We start from the raw sequence: 25,334 nt of genomic DNA, 5'->3' as shown, positions 1-25,334 counted from the left end.
GCAAATCAAATTCATGTAGCAGAAGAACCCATCTAATGAGTCTAGGTTTAGCATCTTTCTTTTCCATAAGATATTTTATACCAGCATGACCGGTGTGAACAATTACTTTAGAATCAACAATATAAGATCTGAATTTATCACAAGCGAACACCACTACTAAGAATTCTTTTTTAGTAGTAGCATAGTTTCGTTGATCACTATCTAGAGTTTTACTAGCATAATGTATAACATTTAGTTTCTTCTCAACTCTTTGTCCTAGAACAACACCAACATCATAATCACTAGCATCACACATAATCTCAAAAGGCAAGTTCCAATCAGGTGGTTGAACAACATGTGCAGTAATTAAGGCTGTCTTTAGTGTTTCAAAGGCTTCCATACAATCATCATCAAACACAAAGGGAATATCATTTTGCAAAAGATTAGAAAAAGGCCTAGAATTTTTAGAAAAGTCTTAATAAACCTCCTATAGAAACCAACATGACCAAGGAAACTATGAATACCTTTGATATCTTTAGGACATGTCATTTTTCTCAATTGCATCAACCTTGGCTTTGTCCACCTCAATGCCTTTTTCAGAAATCTTATGGCCGAAGACAATACCTTCGTTAACCATAAAGTGGCACTTCTCCCAATTCAAGACGAGATTTGTTTGTTCACATCTCTGCAAGACTGGATCAAGATTGCTTAAACAATCATCTAAAGACTTCTAATAAACAGAAAAGTCATCCATGAAAAACTCAACAATCTTTTCACAAAAATTAGAGAATATAGCAGGCATACATCTTTGAAAGGTAGCAGGTGCATTACATAAACCGAAAGGCATACTTCTATAAGCAAATGTTCTAAAAGGACAAGCAAAAGTGGTCTTTTCTTGATCAGATTGTAACACAGGTATTTGTGAAAAGCCAGAGTATCCATCAAGGAAGCAAAAATGTGTGTGCTTGGATAATCTTTCTAACATTTGATCGATAAAAGGCAGAGGGTAATGATCTTTTCTAGTAGCTTTATTTAATTTTCTATAATCAATTACCATTCTATAGCCCATTACAATTCTTTGTGGAATAAGCTCATTCTTATCATTAGGAACAACAGTAATACCTCCTTTCTTAGGGACATAATGAACTAGACTTATCCATCTACTATCAGCTATAGATAGATTATACCTCCTTCCTGAAGTTTCAATATTTCTGTTCTTACCACTTCTTTTATTTTCGGATTTAACCGACGTTGGTGATCAACAACAAGTTTAGCATCAGGTTCCATATTAATCTTGTGCTGACATAGAGTGGGACTAATGCCATTAAGATCATCAAGAATATATCCAATAGCAGCCCTGTGCTTCCTTAGAACTTTCAATAATCTTTCTTCTTCATGTTCTGAAAGGTTAGCACTATAATAACAAGATATATCTTCTTTTCATCAAGATAAGCACATTTCAGAGTGTTTGGCAATTGTTTTAATTCAAACACAGGATCACCTTTAGGTGGAGGAGGACCTCCTAGAGTTTCAATAGGCAAATTGTGTTTAAGCAGAGGTTGTTGTTCGAAAAAGATTCTATCAATTTCATTTCTTTCACGCATATGCAAATCATTTTCGTGGTCTAGCAAATATTGTTCCAAAGGATCGGTAGGAGGCACACCAATAGAAGCAAGACCAATAATCTCATCCTTAATAGGCAAATCTTTCTTATGAGGTTGTTTACTAAACTTGGAAAAATTAAATTCATGAGATTCATCACCAAAGCTAACACTGACAATTTGTTTCTCACAATCTATTTTGGCATTGATGGTGTTCAAGAAAGGTCTACCAAAAATAATGGGACAAAAGTCATCTTGTGGGGTGCTAAGAACAAGAAAATCAGCAGGGTATTTTGTTTTCCCACACAAGACATCAACATCTCTGAGAATCCCAATTGGTGATATAGTATCTCTATTAGGAAGTTTAATAGTGACATCTATGTCTTCTATTTCAGTAGGTGCTATTTCATCTTTAATTTCTTGATATAAGGAGAAAGGAATAGCACTCACACTTGCACCTAGGTTAGATAACCCATGATAACAGTGATCTCCTATCTTAACTGAGACAACAGACATGCCAACAACTGGTCTATGTTTATCCTTTCCTTCAGGTTCGACAAATCTAGAAGCTTCACCACATAAGTAAATAACATGTCCATCAATATCATCAACTAAGAGATCTTTAACCATAGCAACACTAGGTTCAACTTTGATTTGTTCAGGTGGTTTAGGTGTTCTAACATAACTTATGTTAACCACAGTTGAAGCTAGCATGTTCGTTCATCCTAATAGGAAAGGTTTTTTTTTAATATAAGAAGTGGGAACAACTGGATCAACATTGTAAATGATAGTTTCTTCTTTAGCTTTTATCGGTTCTTTAATTTCTTTTTTAATTGGTGGGTGATATTCAAACCACTTCTCCTTAGGGAGATCAACATGAGTAGCAAAATATTCATAGAAGGAAGCTACTATCTCAGAGTTAAGTCAATATTTAGTGCTAAACTTTTGAAAAGCATCGGTATTCATAAAAGATTTAACACAATCAAACTTAGGTTCAATACCCGACTCCTTAACTTCGTCGAGTTGCCAATCTTCAGAGTTGCGTTTAATTCTTTCTAAAACATCCCACCGGAATTCAATAGTTTTCTTCATAAAAGAACCAGTAAAGAAGTATCGAGAATGGATTGATCATTATGAGAAAGCCGAGCATAAAAATTCTGAATAATAATTTCTCTCATGAGCTCATGATTGGGGCATGAATATAACATTGACTTAAGCCTCCCCCAAGCTAGAGCGATACTTTCTCCTTCACGAGGAAAAAAATTATATATATAATTTTGAGCACGATGAACTATGCATATGATAATTTTTTTGATAAAATTCCAATTTCAAACGGTTCCAGTTCCAAGATCCAATATCATCGCATAGCCTAGACCATGTCAATGCTTTTCCCTTCAAAGATAAAGGGAAAACCTTCTTCTTAGCTTCATCTCCGGGCAAACCCGCAAGCTTAAACAATCCACAAATTTCATCCACATATATCAAGTGCATATCAGGATGTTCAGTTCCATCTCCTGCATAAGGATTAGCTAGCAGTTGCTCTAACATACCCGAAGGAATTTCATATTCAATATTTTCAGTAGGTGCAGTAGGTTGAGGGGAAACTAATTGTGGTTCCGGTCGAGGTGAAGATACCCCGAACAAACCCCTCAAATGATTGCTTTCCATAGTAGCAAGTGACAATAAATTTCAGCATGTAGTAATAATGTTTCCTTACTAGTTTCTACTTACCAAGAGCGCTTCACTCCCCGGCAATGGCGCCAGAAAATGGTCTTGATGACCCACAAGTATATGGGGTCAATTGTAGCCTTTTCGATAAGTAAGAGTGTCGAACCCAATGAGGAGCAGAAGGAAATGACAAGTGGTTTTTAGCAAGTGCTAAGATTTGTAAGTAGAGGAGTAGTTTGATAGTTCGATGCCAATGACATGCTTCTTCTTGACGAGAGAGTGTAAGTTCCTCATGCCAGCATGCCCCAACCTTCGATGCCAAAGCCAGCATTCTGAAGCTTTAGCAAGAAGACATACGGCAAGTTTTGGTCCTGCTGAGAAATCTACCATGTATAGATCACCTTTCCTATACCCTTCAAAGACTAGAGATTTGTCAGATTCCATTAGTACAAGGCAACGATATTTTCCAAATATCACAATCATATTTAAATCACAAAGCATTGAGACAGACATTAAGTTGAATCCAAGGGATTCAACAAGCATCACTTTATCCATGTGTTGATCCTTTGAGATTGCAACTCTACCTAGACCCAATACCTTGCCTTTACCAGTGTCAGCAAATGTGATTTGACTCTTGTCGGATGGACGTAAGGTTCAGTCCATGAGAAGACTTTGATCACCAGTCATATGATTAGTGCATCCGCTGTCAATAATCCATTCTGAAGATTTTGGTGTGCCCTACAGTGTAGTTAGAGGGATAGGCTTCACAATGTATGTTGTGAATCATAAGCATTTGATGCACACTTGGATTATCACATCATAGATGAAAGTTAGCACACAGTATGACAGGTAAGCAATTCATATGTGGAATGCATAGTAAGACATTTTATCATGCGTCCCTTTGTGTTTTAGGTCTCCAGCAATAATATCGGACGCCTTTGATTGCTGGCTGGAGACCATATTCTGCAAAAGAGAGTTAGTTCTTCTTCACCACCCACATCTTCAGGGGTGGCTTAGAAGCAATGAGTCTAAGTGCAGCATCTGAGAATTTCGGCTTTGGAGCCCTAGCAAATAGCCTTGCAGGAGATGAATGATACTCATATGAATAAGCAGAAAAGTTCTTAGTATTATGAACGTAGTGGTTTGAAGACACACGCTCATATTCATAAGTTTGAGTATGATTTCCCTGCAAAACATTGGCGTTAGGGTGACTCTGGTGAGTCCTGTTTCCGTATGAGGCCGTAGGACCATGTGACGCCTTTGGTATGGGGTTTGTCTTCTTCACAGGTGGTGTCATAATGACATTCACTAGAAGATTATCAAGACAGCTTTTGGGAACCCAGATCTTCTTCATTGGCGGTCCGTTCCTGCAGTTAGTACCAATAAACCTGGCAAACACTTCACCATTCTGATTTTTGAACAGTTTGTAGTTTGCATCAAAGGATTCATCAATGATAACAGGATTAGCACAGGTAAAGCCAGACAAAGTAGATGGATCCACTGAAGGTTCCTTTGCAGCAACCCATGTGGTTTCGGGATATTGCTCAGGCTTCCAGTAGGAACCATCAACATTCATTTTCCTCTCGAACCCAACACCCTCTTTCCTAGGGTTTCGGTTCAGAATCTGCTTTTTGAGGACATCGCAGAGTGTTTGATGTCCCTTCAAACTTTTGTACATCCCTGTTTCAAGCAATGTCTTCAACCTAGCATTTTCATCAGCAATACTCGTGGTATCCTCCGCAGAGGGGTTAGTAACCACATCAGTAGTTGAAGACAATGAAACAGCAGCAGCAGTGGAACATTCAGCAACAGATGTAGCGTTATCATGCTCAATGCATTTTACACATGGTGGTTCGAATCCATCCTGAGCGGGACTGATGTGTTGAGCAAGGAATGAATCTCGCTCCTTCTGAAGATCTTCATAATCCACTCTTATCTTTTCAAGGTCTAGCTTTCTTTGAAGACATTCAAAAGAAAGCTTCTCATGATCAGACAAGAGAGCATTATCTTGATCTTGAAGGGCGTCAAACTTAGCATGAAGTCTCTGAAGACTATCAGCCAAAACTTTTGACTGATCCATTTCTTCACCCAACATATCATCGGTCTTACTAAGCATGTCTTGAACCTTTTCCAAGATTCTTTGTTGTTTAGTGGCAAGGGAAGCAAGATTGAGGGGTAAATCTCATCACCTGATTCATCATCACTAGTTTCAGAAAAATAGCATTCAGTTACCTTAGCACCCCCTGCCATGAGGCATGGTGAAGATGACGACAGTTCAGGTGGAAAGGTCATCTCTTTGAGGGACTCCTTGTAGTCATCAAGCCAAGGATCATGACGATTAAGATGACTATCATAGACCTCAGCAAGTCGGTCCCAGATTAACTTCGCGTGATTGAGGTGCATGACGTTCTTGAACTAATTTCGGGACAGGCAGGAGCAGATGACATCCTTCGCAGTGAGGTTCAGTAGAGTGTACTTACGAATGTCATCAGCCTCCGCCATCTTGCATAGATCGGTGAGACCAATCTCGGTGACGGTCCACAGTTCGTTGTCCATAGCCATGAGTCGCTTCTTCATCATGGCTTTCCACCGAGGATACTCGTGACCGTCAAAGGTGGGGCAAGATACATTCCTCAATCCTGCAGTCGACATAGCTGAAACTCCAGGTGCTTAAGCCGAATCACACAGAACAAGGGAGTACCTTGCTCTGATACCAATTGAAAGTGCTAGTTATCGACTAGAGGGGGGGTGAATAGGCGATTTTCATGATCGTCTTCAAAACATGAAAGTTTCGAAGACAAACGATAGAAACAACCTAATTGATATGCAGCGGAAGATAAACTACCACAAGCAAGCCATAATCAAGTATGCAATAGCATTAACGTTTGAAGATTAATAGCAGCTAGGTAGTGGGATCAGGATGGAAGATAGTATGAAGCCAATCAACAATAGTAGTCAAGCAATGAAGTCAAACAGATAAGACAAATAAGCAATGACTTCATGAAGACAAACTCAAAGTAAAGGAGGGAAGAGATAGAGCCAGTTGCTTGTTGAGGACACATGATTTGTTGGACCAGTTCCAGTTGCTGTGACAACTATACGTCTGGTTAGGGAGGCTGAGATTTAACTCAGAAGACCGTGTCTTCACCTTATTCCCCTTGAGCTAAGGTCACTTAGTCCTCGCCCAGTCACTCTGGTAAGTCTTCAAGGTAGACTTCCAAACCTTCACAGACTCCGTTCACCCGGCAATCCACAATGACTCTTGGATGCTCAGAACGAGACGCCTAACCGGCTGGAGGATACACAGTCCTCAATGTAATAAGTCTTCAGGTCACACAGACAGAAAGACTTCAGTGATGCCTAACACTCTTTGGCTCTGGGTGTTTGGGCTTTGTCCTCGCAAGGATTTCTCTCTCTCAAATGCTTTGAGGTGGGTTGCTCTCAAACGACAAAAGCCGTATACAAACTCTGAGAAGCCACCAATTTATGGTGTAGGGGGTGGGCTATTTATAGCCACAAGGCAACCCGACCTGATTTGTCCAAAATGACCCTGGGTCACTAAGGAACTGACACGTGTTCCAATGGTCAGATTTCAAACACACACGACAACTTTACTTGGGCTACAAGCAAAGCTGACTCATCCAACTCTGGATAAGATTTGCTCTCATTGTCTTCGCTCGAAGACATAGGATTTGGGTTGAGCATCACTTCAGTCACTCTGACTTAGTTCACTTGGACCCCACTTAACAGTACGGTGGTTCCTATGACTCAACAAAGAAGAAAAGAAACGACGAAACCACCCAGTCTTCGCGCTCCATTGTCTTCACGTAATGTCTTCTCATGTCATAGACTTCAATATGAATATCTTCTCATACCACCATTATCTTCAATGTCTTCATACATTTTTAGGGGTCATCTCCGGTAGGTAAACCGAATCAATGAGGGACACTACCTGCGTTATCCTGCAATTCTCACAAACGCATTAGTCCCTCAACCAACTTTGTCGTCAATACTCCAAAACCAACTAGGGGTGGCACTAGATGCACTTACAGGTGGCCCTCCTCTGGTACTTTTTTGCTCCAGTATTTGTTAAATATTCCATAAAAATTCCTCGGGGAGTTTCAACTCATTTGGAATTGTGCAGAATAGGTAGCTTGACGTTGCTTTTTCAGGTCCAGATTTCCAACTGCCGGAATTCTCCCCCTTGCTGCATACCTTGCATATTATGAGGGAAAGGCATTGGAATTACTCCAAAAAGCATTATTATACAATGAAACAACATAAATAACAGTAGCAAAACATGATGCAAAATGGACGTATCATGCATGACTTCCATATCCATTGAAAAGTTGTTGGTGCATCAGCAGGGTTCCCCATGTACTCCAGATATATGTTTTATTAGAATATTTTGTGCCACCACAGTAAGTTTTCCATGAATCTGGTAAGTTCTGATTTTCTCTACTACTAATCAACTCTCTGAGGTTGTTACTCTGTTGCACAACAATAGTGGACATAGGCAAATGAAACATTTCATAGAAGTCATTGTAGTCCAGGTTGCTGGCATATGCAAGGGTGGTGTTTGCATTTTTTGCATAGGAAAAGACGAAACGATATCTGTTGCCTCTTCTTGCTTTCAATTTTTTTTCTGGTGTCAACATAGAACAACATGAGTGTTGTGTCAATTTTTGAGATTTTTCGGGGTTCGCTTGGACATCTTTATACATTAACTGAATTTTCTACGCATTTATGTCCATAATTCAGATTTGAACTACATGCACATGCTCCAGTGCATATAAACGGGTTGAAAATTCAAACATATCTATAAGTTTTGATTGTTCCATGCTATTATATTACCCCTTTTGGATGTTTATGGGCTTTATTTTACACATTTATATCATTTTTGGGACTAACCTACTAACCGGAGGCCCAGCCTGTATTGCTGTTTTTTTGCCTATTTCAGTATTTCGAAGAAAAGGAATATCAAATGGAGTACAAACGGAATGAAATCTTCGGGAGCGTGAGTTTTGGAACAAACGTGATCCGAGAACTTGGAGTGCAAGTCAAGAAGCAGACGAGGCCTCTAGGAGATAGGAGGGGGCGCCCACCCCTCCTGGGCGCGCCCGTGTCTCCTAGGCCCCACAGGCGGCCACCGATGTACTCCTTCCTCCTATATATACCTACGTACCCTGAAAACATCCAGGGAGCCAATGAAAAACAATTTCCACCACCGTAACCTTCTGTATCCGTGAGATCCCATCTTGGAGCCTTCGCCGGTGCTCCCCCGGAGGGGGAATCGACCACGGAGGGCTTTTACATCAACACCATAGCCCCTCCGATGAGTTGTGAGTAGTTTACCATAGACCTTCGGGTCAATAGTTATTAGCTAGATGGCTTCTTTTCTGTTTTTGGATCTCAATACAATGTTCTCCCCCTCTCTTGTGGAGATCTATTCGATGTAAACTCTTTTTGCGGTGTGTTTGTCGAGATCCGATGAATTGTGGGTTTATGATCAAGTTTATCCATGAGAAATATTTGAATCTTCTCTGAATTCTTTTATGTATGATTGAGTTATCTTTGCAAGTCTCTTCGAATTATCAGTTTGGTTTGGCCTACTAGATTGATCTTTCTTGCCATGGGAGAAGTGCTTAGCTTTGGGTTCAATCTGGCGGTGTCCTTTCCCAGTGACAGCAGGGGCAGCAAGGCACGAATTGTATTATTGCCATCAAGGATAAAAAGATGGGGTTTATATCATATTGCTTGAGTTTATCCCTCTACATCATGTCATCTTTCTTAATGCGTTACTCTGTTCTCTATGAACTTAATACTCTAGATGCAGGCAGGAGTCAGTCGATGTGTGGAGTAATAGTAGTAGATGCAGGCAGGAGTCGGTCTACTTGTTGCAGACGTGATGCCTATATACATGATCATGCCTAGATAATCTCATAATTATTTGCTTTTCTATCAATTGCTCGACGGCAATTTGTTCACCCACCGTAATACTTATGCTATCTTGAGAGAAGCCACTAGTGAAACCTATGGCCCCCGGGTCTATCTTTTATCATATAACCTTTCAATCTACTTTTATTTGCATCTTTACTTTTTGCATCTATATTATAAAATACCAAAAATATATTTATCTTATCATACTATCTCTATCAGATCTCACTTTCGCAAGTGGCTGTGAAGGGATTTACAACCCCTTTATTGCGTTGGTTGCGAGTTCTTTGTTTGTTTGTGTAGGTGCGTGGGACTTTTGAGGACCCTCCTACTGGATTGATACCTTGGCTCTCAAAAACTGAGGGAAATACTTACGCTACTCTGCTGCATCACCCTTTCCTCTTCAAGGAAAACCAACGCAAGCTCAAGACGTAGCAAGAAGGATTTCTGGCGCCGTTGCCGGGGAGGTCTTCGCTCAAGTCAAGACATACCAAGTACCCATCACAAAGTCATCTCCCTCACATTTACATTATTTTCCATCTGCCTCTCGCTTTCCTGTCCCCTACTTCACCCTTGCCGTTTTATTTGCCCTCTCTTTCCCAATCTTCTCCTCTCTTTTGCTTGCCCTTTCGTTTGCTCGTTTGGTTGGAATAGATGCTTATTTATTGCTAAACAGAGAACCTAATATCTATGGATCCTCATCCGCTCGCTAATATTTTTAAGAGATCCAATTATGATGAACAAATTGCTAGTGAGTTTTATGCACTAGATTATCTTTATGAAGCTTTGCTCAAAATTTGTGAATCTGAAAATTATGATGAAGAAATTTATGAAGAGATTCACGATAACTCCTTGAATAAAAAGCATGATTGCAATGATTTTCCTATAAATTCTCTAGATGTCGATTGTGCTAATAATATGCAAAACCCTAAGCTTGGGGATTCTAGTTTTTCTACGTCTACTACTTGTTTCAATAATCTTGATTGGGGTGATTCTTCTTATAACCTTGAAAATTTATTTAAGCCCCATTATGAATATGAGATTGATAATAGTGTTTGCAATAATGTTGAAAGTGGGTTTGGAAGAGTGTCAACTTTAGATCCCACATATTTGGAGTGTGTTCAATCTTATGATATTTTTGATAAAAGTGGGTTCGGAAAGGTCATGACTTTAGTTAATGTTAATCCCACTATCTTGGAAGAGTGTCAACTTTGCATGCATGTGGATCATGTTGAGAATACGTTTTGTGGTAGCTATTTTGTTGAATTTTCCTATGATCTACATGTAATTGTTATGAGAGAGGAAAATATGGTCGCAGAAATTTTTATCTTATTAAATTACCTCTCGTCATGTTGAGATTGCTATCGTCTCTTTCTTCTCCCTTGCATATGCTAGTTTTTGCTTGCCTTGCAAATTTGCTTGCTTATAATATGCCTATGCATAGGAAGTATGTTAGACTTAGATGTTTTTGTCACGTGTTTCATGATGCTCTCTTTGTTCTTCAATTCTTGTCTTTCATGTGAGCATCATTAAAATTATCAATGCCTAGCTAGGGCCGTTAAACAATAGCGCTAGTTGGGAGGCAACCCAACTATATTTATGTTTTTTGTTTTTGTTCCTGTTTAGTAATAAAGTTATGCATCTAATTTTTGTTTAGATGTGATTTTACGTTTTAATTAGTGTTTGTGCCAAGTAGAACCTATAGGATAACCTATGATGATAGTTGATTTGATTCTGCTGAAAAACAGAAATTTTGCGCGCACGAATTTAGTTTTGTTAAATCACAGAAACGTGATTTTGCGTTGATTCTTTTTGCTGATGATCAATAGAAAATGTTTCCAGAACTTCCTATTTTTGTAGGATTTTTAGTGTTCTAGAAGTTTGCATTAGTTACAGATTGTTACAGACTTTTCTGTTTTTGACAGATTCTGTTTTTCGTGTGTTGTTTGCTTATTTTAATGCATCTATGGCTAGTAAAATAGTTTATAAACCATAGAGAAGTTGGAATACAGTAGGTTTAACACCAAAATAAATAAATAATGAGTTCATTACAGTACCTTATGTGGTGGTTTTGTTTTCTTTCACTAACGGAGCTTATAAGATTTCCTGTTGAGTTTTGTGTTGTGAAGTTTTCAAGTTTTTGGTAAAGCATTGATGGACTATGGAATAAGGAGTGGCAAAAGACTAAGCTTGGGGATGCCCATGGCACCCCAAGATATTCAAGAATATCCAAAAGCCTAAGCTTGGGGATGCCCCGGGAAGGCATCCCCTCTTTCGTCTTCGTTCATTGGTAACTTTACTTGGAGCTATATTTTTATTCGCAACATGATATCTGTTTTGGTTGGATTGTAGTGTATTATATTAGTCTTTGCTTTTTAGTTTACCACAATCATCTTTGATGTACACACCTTTTGGGAGAAGCCTACTTGATTAGAATTTATTAGAGCTTGATAGTTTTTGCTCTAGTGCTTCACTTATATCTTTTAGAGCATGGTGGTGGCTTAATTTTGTAGAAATTGCTAGTCTCTCATGCTTCACTTATATTATTTTGAGAGTCTCTTAGAACAACATGGTATTTGCTATGGTTATAAAATTGGTCCTAGAATGGTAGGCATCCAAGTTGGGTATAATAAAAACTATCATAGGAAGTGAATTGGATGCTATGATCAATTTGATACTTGATAATTGTTTTGAGATATGGAGGTAGTGATATTAAAGATATGCTAGTTGGGTGATTATGAATTTAAAGAATACTTGTGTTGAAGTTAGCAAGTCCTGTAGCATGCACGTATGGTTAAAGTTGTATAACAGATTTGAAACATGAAGTGTACCTGGCTTGTGCATCCTTATGAGTGGCGGTCGGGGACGAGCGATGGTATTTTCCTACCAATCTATCCCTCTAGGAGCATGCGCGTAGTGCTTGATTTTGATGACTTCTAAATTTTTGCAATAAGTATATGAGTTCTTTTGACTAATGTTGAGTCCATGGATTATACGCACTTTTACCTTTCCACCATTGCTAGCCTCTTCGATATCGTCCATTGCCCTTTCTCACCTTGAGAGTGGTGCAAACTTCACCAGTGCATCCAAACCCCGTGATACGATACGCTCTATCACACATAAACCTCCTTATATCTTCCTCAAAACAGCCACCATACCTACCTATTATGGCATTTCCATCGCCATTTTCAGATATATTGCCATGCAACTTTCCACCGTTCCGTTCATCATCATCATGACATACATTACTTTTGTCATATTGCCATTGCATGATCATGTAGTTGACATCGTATTTGTGGCAAAGCCACCATGCATAATTTTTCATGCATGTGACTCTTGATTCATTGCACCATCCCGGTACACCGCCTGAGGCATTCATATAGAGTCATATCTTGTTCTAGTTTCGAGTTGTAATTCATATGTTGTAATCAATGAAAGTGTGATGACCATCATTATTAGAGCATTGCCCAAAAAAATAGAAAAAAAAGAAAGGCCAAAAGAAAAAAAAGGCCAAAGAAAAAAAAAGAAAAAAAAGAAAAAAAAGAGAAAAAAAGAAAAAAAAGAGAAAAAAGAAAATAAATAAAAGGGGCAATGTTACTATCTCTTTTTCCACACTTGTGCTTCAAAGTAGCACCTCGTTCTTCATGTAGTGAGTCTCATATTTTGCGCTTCAAAGTAGCACCATGTTTTTCGTATAGTGAGTCTCATATGTTGTCACTTTCATATACTAGCGGGAATTTTTCATTACAGAACTTGGCTTGTATATTCCTACGATGGGCTTCCTCAACTGCCCTAGGTCTTCATGAGCAAGCAAGTTGGATGCACACCAACTAGTTTTCTTTTGTTGAGCTTTCATTCCTTTATAGCTCTAGTGCATCCGTTGCATGGCAATCCCTACTCCTCATGTTGACATCAATTGATGGGCATCTCCATAGCCCGTTGATTATCCTCGTCAATGTGAGACTTTCTCTTTTTTTGTCTTCTTCACACAATCCCCATCATCATATTCTATTCCACCCATAGTGCTATATCCATGGCTCACGCTCATGTATTGCGTGAAGGTTGAAAAAGTTTGAAATTATTTAAGTACGAAACAATTGCTTGACTTGTCATCGGGGGTGTAGAATTTGGGAACATTTTTGTGTGACGAAAATGAAGCATAGCCTGACTATATGATTTTGTAGGGATGGACTTTCTTTAGGCATGTTATTTTGAGAAGACATGATTTCTTTGATTAGTATGCTTGAAGTATTACTATTTCTTTTATCAATATGAACTTTTATTTTGAATCATTTGGATCTGAACATTCATGCCACAGTAAAGAAAATTACATTGAGAATTATGCTAGGTAACATTCCACATAAAAAATTCTGTTTTTATCATTTACCTACTCGAGGACGAGTAGGAATTAAGCTAGGGGATGCTTGATACGTCTCCAACGTATCTATAATTTTTGATTGTTCCATGTTATTATATTACCCCTTTTGGATGCTTATGGACTTTATTTTACACATTTATATCATTTTAGGGACTAACCTACTAACCGGAGGCCCAGCCCGTATTGCTTTTTTGCCTATTTCATTATTTCAAAGAAAAGGAATATCAAACGGAGTCCAAAAGGAATGAAACCTTCGGGAGCGTGATTTTTGGAACGAACGTGATCCGGAGAACTTGGAGTTCAAGTCAAGATGCAAACGAGGCCTCTAGGAGATAGGAGGGCGCGCCCACCCCTCCTGGGCGCACCCTGTCTCCTGGGCCCCACAGGTGGCCACCGACGTACTCCTTCCTCCTATATATACCTACGTACCCCGAAAACATCCAGGGAACCAACGAAAAACAACTTCCACTACCGTAACCTTCTGTATCCGCGAGATCCCATCTTGGAGCCTTCGCCGGTGCTCCGCCGGAGGGGGAATCAACCATGGAGGGCTTCTACATTAACACCATAGCCCCTCTGATGAGTTGTGAGTAGTTTACCATAGACCTTTGGGTCAATAGTTATTAGCTAGATGGCTTCTTTTCTGTTTTTGGATCTCAATACAATGTTCTCCCCCTCTCTTGTGGAGATCTATTCGATGTAAACTCTTTTTGCGGTGTGTTTGTCGAGATCCGATGAATTGTGGGTTTATGATCAAGTTTATCCATGAGAAATATTTGAATCTTCTCTGAATTCTTTTATGTATGATTGAGTTATCTTTGCAAGTCTCTTCGAATTATCAGTTTGGTTTGGCCTACTAGATTGATCTTTCTTGCCATGGGAGAAGTGCTTAGCTTTGGGTTCAATCTGGCGGTGTCCTTTCCCAGTGACAGTAGGGGTAGCAAGGCACGAATTGTATTATTGCCATCGAGGATAAAAAGATGGGGTTTATATCATATTGCTTGAGTTTATCCCTCTACATCATGTCATCTTTCTTAATGCGTTACTCTGTTACCTATGAACTTAATACTCTAGATGCAGGCAGGAGTCGGTCGATGTGTGGAGTAATAGTAGTAGATGCAGGCAGGAGTCGGTCTACTTGTTGCAGACATGATGCCTATATACATGATCATGCCTAGATAATCTCATAATTATTCGCTTTTCTATCAATTGCTCGACGGCAATTTGTTCAGCCACCGTAATACTTATGCTATCTTGAGAGAAGCCACTAGTGAAACCTATCGCCCCCGGGTCTATCTTTTATCATATAACCTTTCAATCTACTTTTATTTGCATCTTTACTTTTTGCATCTATATTATAAAATACCAAAAATATATTTATCGTATCATACTATCTCTATCAGATCTCACTTTCGCAAGTGGCCGTGAAGGGATTGACAACCCCTTTATTGCGTTGGTTGCGAGTTCTTTGTTTGTTTGTGTAGGTGCGTGGGACTTTTGAGGAGCCTCCTACTGGATTGATACCTTGGTTCTCAAAAACTGAGGGAAATACTTACGCTACTCTACTGCATCACCCTTTCTCTTCAAGGAAAACCAACGCAAGCTCAAGACGTAGCATGTGCTTGGTTGCATGCTTAAGTCGCATGACCATGTATTTCTTCCTAACATTGTGATACATGGTTTTCAAATTGTAGTAAATCTAAAACGCGTCTCAAATTTATGAAACTTGACATGCTAGCATGGAATGGCATCAACATGCCGTTGTAAACATATAGTCCCAGTTGGGGCAGATTGGGGTATAAGCTTCTCACAAACCAGATCATCTCACAACATGCCTCATGGTTACGGTATGGAACATTTCACCTTTCTGGACGAAACGTTATCCATTGCCTCATCTTGATTTCAATTTTTTTCTAGTGTCAACATAGAACAACATGAGTGTTGTGGTAAATTTTGGAAGTTTTCGGGGTTCGTTTGGACATTTTTATACATTAACTGAGTTTTCTATGTATTTATGTGCATAATTCAAATTTTAACTACAGGCACATGCTCCAGTGCATATAAATTGGTTGAAAAGTCAGATATGTGTCCTTGGTTGCATTCTTAGGTCCCATGCAAGGAATGAGAATGAATGTCAAACACCTTGCCACCATCGCTCGACCACAAACATTGAGATACATGGTCTTTAAATTCTAGTAAAGCCAAAACTCGTATGAAATTCATGAAACTTGGCATGCTATCATGGAGCAGCATCAACATGTTGTGGTAAAAAGTTTGTCCCATTTGGGGCAGGTTGGGTATAAGCTTCTCGCAAACCAGAGCTTCTCACAACAAGCCTGATGGTTTCGGTATGTAACGTGCCACCTTTGGGGACAAAACGATATTTGTTGCCTCTTCTTGCTTTTAAATTTTTTCTAGTGTCAACATAAAACAACATGAGTGTTGTGTCAATTCTTGAGATATTTTGGGGTTCGCTTGGATATTTTTATACATTAACTAGGTTTTCTAGGCATTTTATGTGCATAATTCAAATTTGACCTACATGCACATGCTCCAGTGCAGAAAAATGGGTTGACATATGTCCTTAGTTGCATGCTTAGGTCCCATGCAAGAAATGAGAAGAATTTCAAACACCAGGGCACTGTTGATTGCCGGAAAAATGATGAGATACTTTGTTTTTAAATTCTAGTAAATCCAAAAATCATCTGGAATTCAAGAAACTTGGCACGCTATCATGGAATGGCACCCGACATGCTGTGGTATTTTTCCTGTCCATTTTGAGAGAAGGCGCACTCGAATAACAACCAACAAAGGCATTTTGATACAAATAGCTGCCACTTTAACATCTCAAACATTTTGTATAATTTAAATCATGTGCGTTCTGTTAACCATTCACGTGAGCCACGTGTCACTCTTTTAATGGCTAGGAGGTGCCGTGCGGACAGCTGGTTGACTGAACGGGAGGTGTGCCAGCACAGACCGCTGTGTAGGCTGACCGAGAGGCGTGCAAGCTATCCTTCAATGCGCAGGCTCATCGAGAAGTGTGCGAGTTGTACGCTATGCAGGCTCACTTGGAAGCGAGCGATTTGACTTCCATGGCCGCCTGCCTTGCTCGCATCCTCTCCATTAATCGCGCTCGAGCCGCTGTTTAATACGGGCGGCCTTACTATTCGCCTCCCATTCCCCTCTCGCAGACCTCCACCAACGCCAAGGCATAGAAGGATCATCTGCTACTAGTCTTCCAGTTTGGTGAAGTCGACTCTGAGCCGGAGGAGATAGAAAATAAGGAGGAATGGGGCCTCCTAGACATGGCCCTAACCGAGTTGGCCGCGACGGTTACTACCCCATGCCTGTCCCAGCTACCATCACTGCGCCCGCGCGAACGACCATCCCTGTAGCATTGACGGGCTGGTCGCCGAGCACTATCACAGAGCTGGAAGCCACAGGCATTAGTGAGGTCTCCACGGACCCGCGTGAGCTCGTGTACGTGCCAACACCAACGCCCGTGCCCGTGCGTGCTCCTACGCCCACCATAGCGCCGGTCCCCGTGTGTTTGCCTGCACCCACCACGTTCATGCCCGTGCGCGCACCCCCCTCAGCAGCATGGGACGCCGCCGTCGATCACTACCTCGCAGCGCCGCGAGTTGCCATCCTCCCCCGCCCCGCCCGTCGATCGCGCAACGACATGATGTTTGATTTCCAAGTGAAGAACATTCTATGCTGCCTTGAAGACTTCAACAACAGCATCCCGGAGCACGACAACGGCAACGTCGGCATAACATGCTGCCTCCGCCGCCGTCAGAATTTGTTTTTTGGGTTTAATACTGTATCTTGATCATATGAATATAAATTCATAGTGTGACTGAATGAAAGATATGGTGTGAACGAACTTGCATTTCTCTCTCTGAATGTACAAACTTATCAAACGATTTTCTTTAAAAAACGTCAAAATGTTTTTAAATATAAAACACTCATTGCAAACATTTTAGTTAGCACACGTATGCAAACCGGTAGCTTCACCGGGAAGCCAAGGGGAAATGTGTCGAGCAGGATTTGTGCAGCTCTTGACCGCAAACATTTTAGATAGAACACCCGTATGCAAACTGACAGCTTCCCTAGTAATCCAAGGGAAAATGTGCCGAGCAGGATTTGTGCAGCTCTTCATCGCAAACGTTTTAGATAGAACACCTGTATGCAAAGTGAGAGCTATGGTCTTCCCCGGAAAGCCACGGGAAAATTCGCCGCGCAGGATTTGTGCATCTCTTCAACGCAAATGGTTCAGATTGAATACGGTATGCAAAGCGTGACTTCGGCGGTAGGCCAAGAGAAAATCTGGCATGTAGGACTTGTACATCTGTTGATCGCAAACAGTTTTTTCGGATGACCCATGTGCAACCACGTATAAATAATTTGGTAAGATTTGCATCTATTATATTGGATATATTGCCATTTGTCAAACTGGAAACATTGACATTTGTTGATCTAGTAACATTGCCATTTGTCAACCTTGTAACACTACCATTTCTCAAAATATGCAACTAAAAATAATTAGCACTATCTAATTTTTGCAACTAAAATTCAGTAATGTAGCATAGGTTTCATTCATAGATTAAGCAGTCGTTCTTTATACAAATAGTTTAACTCGAGAGCTGAACCGACCAAACTTTTCCCCAATTGTTGCCAACCATGTACTGAAATAGCTAGTTCAACTATATATACTAGCTAATTTTAAGTACGTTGTACAGTTCCACCACATTTATACTCAGATGAACTGAACAAAATAGCCCCTAAATACTACTACTACGGAGGGGCTTTGTACTACTTCCAGCAGCTCCTCTGCCCATCGTGCTCAGTAAGAGGTAGAGGAGGAGGAGCCCACCAACGAGCTAGACAACTGCAATACGGTGCCTGCCGCCGCTGCACCTTCAGCGACGCTCACCTCGAACGCCCTCTGCCACTCCAGATGCCCCCTCTCGAAGCGGCGGGACTCCTCGTAGATATCCTGATTCCTCGCCTGTGCGGCGGCGTGTGCTGCGGCCATGGCGGTGGTAAGGTTCTTTGTGTGCTCGACAAGGCGCTCCTCCTCCTCCCATAGGAACTCGATGTAACGCTTAAGGTCGCTGATGCGCATGCGGGCCTCCACCTCTTCCTGCCGTGTTTGGGTGGTGGTGGTGGAGTGGGTGATTACCCCGGCGATCGACGGTGGGTTGGCGGCCACGGCGGCCGACGATGGGGTGGCGGCCACGACCACCACCTCTCGCCTTTGGGCCGAGGTGGCGGAGCGGGTGATTGCCACAATGGCCGGCAGTGGAGTGGCGGCCATGATGGCCACCTCCCGCCTTCGGGCCGCGGCGGTGGAGCGGGCGATGGCCCTTGCTTTCAATGGTGGTGTGTTGGCCACGATGGCAGACGGTGGGGTGGCGGAAACGGCGACCGGCAACAGCTGCCGACAGGAAGCGGCGACGGAGCGTGTGGTGGGTGTTCCGCGCACACCCAACAAGGATGTCATGCGCACTACACTACACCGGGGACTGTGCTATCTCCAAGGTGTAGCCTCCCAGCTGGAGCTGTCCTCTGATGATGACAGAGTGGCTGAGCGACGATGACAGATCGGTGCCATTAGCGATTGTGGGAGAAGCAAACGAGATAAGCTACTGGAGGGAGGGGAAAATGCCATGCAGGACTTGCCGGCCATGATGATTAATATAGCAGGCCGCTAAGCATTGGGATTTTGGGGGATTTCACCGAGTCGGACTAGAAGCTTGCACGGGAACAAGCTCACCACCGTTTGGTCAAAAGAACGCCCCCGTGCACTGCTTAAGCTTGCACTCGAAGCCGTCTGTGACAGCAGGGTGACAAGACGTGTGAGAGGAGGATGAAAGGACACACACACATACGGTTAATAAAAAAAGGTCTGCGATTTAATTACCTACCACCCCCGTCCTGGTTTAGAAGTCGTCTATGTATTTTGTGCCAAATTTTGACCAGATATTTAACTAATAAAATATGAATGCATGTCGCCAATGATTATATCGTTGGATTCATATTTGAACATAGTTTCCAATTACATAATTTTTATAACATGCACTAACATTTCGTTGGTTAAATTTAAGGTCAAAACATGGCACGGAATATAAAGGGGACTAATAGACCAGGACGGAGGTAGTAGCACACGTCCGCTCTCCACGCAACAACGCAACTGCCGGCGGGCTTGTAGACGACCATTCCCTGCGTGTTCAACTGCTCTATGCATGTGGTTGCTCGCGGTTGAGGCGGTTGCGGTGTGCTCTGCTCGTGTCCTGCCGAGCACGCTCTGCTATCACGTCCCTCTGGGCGCTCTACCCTTGTCCTTCCACGCGTGCTGCCAGTGTTTGGGGCCGGCGCACGATCACGGACGTCAGTGCTTCCATTATGCATGTGGTTGCACCGGGCGCGGCTCCACGATCTAGTTATCCGCTACAAAAACTGCCATGCGGACGCGCCGAGAATCCAGGCCTCCTGCCTCTATTTATTCCTGTATCCATTTACCTTCATCTCTCATGCCACATGACACAATAAGCACACCCATGACGACACATATAGAGAGGACATCCAGCGGTTCCAATGGTGCTCCCCGTGGCTCCAATGGCGCTCCCAGTGGCCGATGACGACAATGGGGGCAGTTCATCATGCATCACGTAGTGGACACCCACGTGAGGGGGAAGGCCCTCTCAGTTGTGTAAACGAATGAGCCGGTCTCGGTGGAGACCTCCATCCAAACTATGGAGCAGTTGCTTGCTGAGGACAGGTACCAAGTGGTCGGCTTGAACATCGAGTTCACCAGCGGCCGTGCCGGACACAACCAGAAGGTTTTGGTCGCCCAGTTGTGCGTGCGACATGATGTCCTTGTCTACCAGTACCACCTGTCCACAATGTCTTGCGAGCATTTCTCCAGTTTCGTTACAATGGACACAACTAACAATCTAAAAGTGCTCAAGGTTTCGGGCTTGAAATGCCAGAATCTTGTCAACATCCAGGACCACTACAAGGTCTGGGGCAACGGCGACAAAAAACAGAACTCCCTGGTTGACCTCGCCTCGGCCATCATCTACCCCTACTACATGAAGATGAAGGATGAGAGAAAGAAGGACAAGAACGCCTGGCAAAGTGTGTGGCATCAGAGACTGGATGAACAACACATCAACTACGCGGCCAAGGACGCATACACAGGCTACGAGATGTACAGGTGGATCATTGACATGAGGAAGTGTCTTCTTCCTACCCCAGACAAGGGATCGAGCCACAGAGCAGTGGCAGGAGCGTCACAAGAAGTAGATGACTAGGTGATCGTTTCTCCTAGTTCAGAATGCATGCAATTGTTTATTGAGGTGTGTGTGAATGATCTGTACAGTCACTTATGTAATTGGATGTTTATTTCAGTTTGCTTTATTACACTAATGGATCTCACGAAGGTTTTGTTAAGTTATTGAGAGCCACGAGTGGGCCACAAGCCCTAGAGGTGCGCCCTAGGGGGCGCTGATACGTCTCCAACGTATCTATAATTTTTGATTGTTCCATGTTGTTAAATTATCATTCTTGGATGTTTTAAAATCGTTTTATAGAAACTTAATATCATTTTTAGGACTAACCTATTAACATAGTGCCCAGTGCCAGTTGCAGTTTTTTCCTTGTTTTTTTACTTCGCATAATATCCCTATCAAACGGAGTCCAAACGCAGCAAAACTTTTTGTAGATTTTTTTGGACCAGAAGAAAACTTGGGAGCCAAGGAAGCACCAGGGGAGGCCCGTGGGCCCGACAAGACACCAGAGCGCGCCATTATGGGTTATGGGGGCCACGGGGTCCCCTACACCGCCTCTTCGCTCTATAAATACCCAAATATTCCATAAATCCTAGGGGAGTCGACGAAACACAATTCCAGTCGCCGCAAGTTCCAAAACCACGAGATCCAATCTAACACGATCACAGAGGGGTTCATCATCCTCATTGGTGCCTCTCCGATGATGCGTGAGTAGTTTACCATAGACCTACGGGTCTGTAGGCAGTAGCTAGATGGCTTCTTCTCTCTTTTTGATTCTCAATACAATGTTCTCTTGGAGATCTATTTGATGTAATGAATTTGTGTGTGTGTTTGTTGGGATCCGATGAAGTTTGAGTTTATGATCAGATCTATATCCATCAATATTGTTTGAGTTTCCTTTGATCTCTTATACGCATGATTATTTATAGCCTCATATTTCTTCTTCGAATATTTGGTTTAGTTAGGCCAAATAGATCGTTTTTCCTTGCAATGGGAAGATGTGCTTTGTGATGGGTTCGATCTTACGGTATCCTCACCCAGTGACAAAAGGGGTAGCAAGGCACGTACGTATCGTTGCTACTAAGGATAACAAGATGGGGTCTATTCCTACATGAATAGATCTTGTCTACATCATGTCATTGTTCTTATTGCATTACTTTGTTTCCCCATGAACTCAATACACTAGATGCATGCTGGATAGCAGTCGATGTGCTGAGTAATAGTAGTAGATGCAGAATCGTTTCGTTCTACTAATCTTGGATGTGATGCCTATATATTGATCATTGCCTTGGATATCATCATCATTATTTGTTCTTCTATCAATTTCCCAACAATAATTTGTTAACCCACCATGTGCTATTTACTCGAGAGAAGCCACTAGTGAAATCTACGCTATTTTTCACCGTATTTGTTTTCAGATCTATTATTCGAAAAACCCAAAAATACTTTGCTGCACTTTTTATTTGCCTCTTTTATTTCGCGTTTTATTCAGATCTATTTATCCAATCTCATACAATTTAATCTATCATTTTACCAAGGAGGGATTGGCAACCCCTCTTACGCGTCGAGTTGAAAGTATTTGTACTTTGAGTTTAGGTACCGTTTACATAGTGTTGTTTGGTTCTCCTACTGGATTGATACCTTGGTTTCATAACTAAGAGAAATACCTATAGTTGCTTTACTGCATCATCCTTTCCTCTTTGGGGAAATACCGACGTAGTTTCAAGCCGCATCACGCGCCCCGAGGCTTGTGGGCCCCTCGGGACTCCCCTAACCTTAATTCTAGCTCTATAAATACCCAAATATTCCCCATACACCAGAGGGCACACCAAAAATACTTTTCCGCCGCCGCGAACTTCTGTTCTCGTGAGATCCCATCTTGGGGCCTTTTCTGGCACTCCACCGGAGGGGGATTAGATCACGGAGGGCCTCTACACCAACCTTGTCGCCCTTCCGATGAAGTGTGAGTAGTTTAGCACAGACCTATGGGTCCATAGCTAGTAGCTAGATGGATTCTTCTCTCTCTTTGATCTTCAATACAATGTTCTCCTCGATGTTCTTGGAGATCTATTCGATCTAATCTTCTTTTTAGGTGTATTTGTGGAGATCCGATGAATTGTGGGTTTATGTTCAGATTATCTATGAATATTATTTGAGTCTTCTCTAAACTCTTTTATGCATGATTAACATAGCTTTGTATTTCTCTCCGGTCTATTGATTTGGTTTGGCCAACTAGATTGATCTATGTTGCAATGGGAGAGGTGCTTTGTGATGGGTTCAATCTTGCGGTGTCCTCACCCAGTGACAGTAGGGGTAGTGAGGCCACATATTTGTATTGTTTCCATTATAAGGATAAAAATATGGGGGGTTTACCATATTGCTTGGATCTATCACTCTACATCTTGTCATCTTGCTTAAGGCATTACTGCGTTCTTGTTAACTTAATACACTAGATGCATGTTGGATAGCGGTCGATGTGTGGAATAGTAATAGTAGATGCAGGCAGGAGTCGGTCTACTTGTCACGGACGTGATGCCTATATTCATGATCATTAACTTAGATATCATCATAACTATGGTCCCCGGGTCTATTTTTATCATATTATTTTCAGATCTATAAAACCAAAAACCCAAAAATACCTTTCTGCAATTTATTTATCTTTACCTTATTTTGCACTTTTATTTATCTTTTATACACATCTCTATCAGGTCTCATCCTTGCAAGTAACAGTGAAGAGATTGGCAACCCCTTTATCGTGTTGGGTGCAAGTATTTGTTTATTTGTGTAGGTGCTATCATTGGAGACTTGTGTGTTCCTCCTACTGGATTGATACCTTGGTGCTTAACTAAGGAAAATACTTATCTCTACTTTACTGCATCACCCTTTCCTCTTCAGGGGAAAAACCAACGCAACCTAAACAAGTTGCAACACCTCCAGAGCAGGATGATTTCGGCTCTGGAGGTATAATTAATTAACATGATCGTGCGCCAGCCCCAACCGCTAGTAGAGCGCACGCGGAGGGACATGACCCCGTGCGTGCCTTGGCGCCTAAACGGCGAGCAGAGCGCGTGGAGGGACATGACACAAGGGCGCCTCGTCACCTAAACAGCGAGCAGAGCGCGCAGAGGGACGCGAGGAGTGCACGACGCGGCCCCCTAAACGGCGAGCAAGGACATGCATAATTATTGCATATAGCAGATGAACATAGCCGGGAATAGCCATCCAACAATATTATTTTTGATGACGTGCAATGATATATCCTTAGTTAAATCTAAGGTCAATGTTTGGTACTACAAAATACAAAGGGGGCCAATAAACCACGAAGGAGGTACTACGTATACAAACACAGACGCTAAGTGCAGAAATTAATGATGTTATACACGTGTCCCACAATCCACGCCTATGCTTCCCGCCTCATCCCTCATCGGTTTCCTGCCACCAGCAAGTGGCTTGCTCCATATGACCCCGGCGGCAAAGCACCATAGCGACAGTGTGCGCAGATCTAGTCCACCCCCATCTACCATTAGTTATTCCAAGCATGTCACGCATCGACGAAAGCTTCAACATTGACCCCTTCCTGCGTTACATCTTCAGCGAGGAGAACGAGCCGAAGCAGGTCGGGGAGCAACAGCTTCATCGGCCAGTGCAGGCACCATGGCCCGTCGGCAGCGATATCGCCATGCCAATCCTTGAGGGCGTAATGGACATATTGCAGAGGAAGTGTGATGAGCAGTTTGCCATCCACCATGCAAAAGATCCAGAGCTGCTAGGCGGCATGATCAACGACCCACCCGAAGAGCTGCCGTCACCGGTGCTCATCAATAGCTTGATGCCCTGCAAGGAATGGGCAGAGGACCTTTGTGATTCAATTATGAGCTAGCCAGCCTTTGGCTTCATCATTGCCGGCGGCAGCCGTGTCAACCTCGATCCCGATGATGTTATGGCCAGGCTTGAGCACGTCCTTGGTGGAGTTGACGTCCCCGACGATGTAGAACATCACCAACGTGGTATCTTGAGGATGATGGTGATGGACGAAATTTGCTACCAGGGCAGAGACATGGAAATGGAGCGGTTCTGCGGGCGTGTCATGCGCGCGATTGCACGTTGTCAAGCTCTTTTGGAAGAGGCCCAGCAGCCCCAAGAGCCTCCGAACGCCACCAGCTCCGTAGGCAGAGGCGGGCAACGTGGTCGCGGGTCGTGACACTCGGAATGAACAGCCGCAAGGGTGCTATGCTGATCATGGAGTCTGAGAAGACCATCATCGGAAGGCCGCCAACTCAACCTTTCAGCCTATATTTTATTATAATTGTATGCAAAGGTCGCATATTGACATTTTAATTCACTAAGCATATGTAGCTTGTGTGTGTTTTGGGCGTTGTCGCATGTGGCATTTTAAATTATCCTAAATATGTAAGACAATTATTAACCGTAGCCATTGTAAATTTGCCTCAATGGTGAACAAAATGCGGGGAC

The sequence above is a fragment of the Triticum aestivum genome, chromosome 7B, assembly GCF_018294505.1.
Source record: "Triticum aestivum cultivar Chinese Spring chromosome 7B, IWGSC CS RefSeq v2.1, whole genome shotgun sequence".
NCBI lineage: Eukaryota > Viridiplantae > Streptophyta > Magnoliopsida > Poales > Poaceae > Triticum > Triticum aestivum.
Note: the sequence above shows the minus strand (reverse complement) of the source record.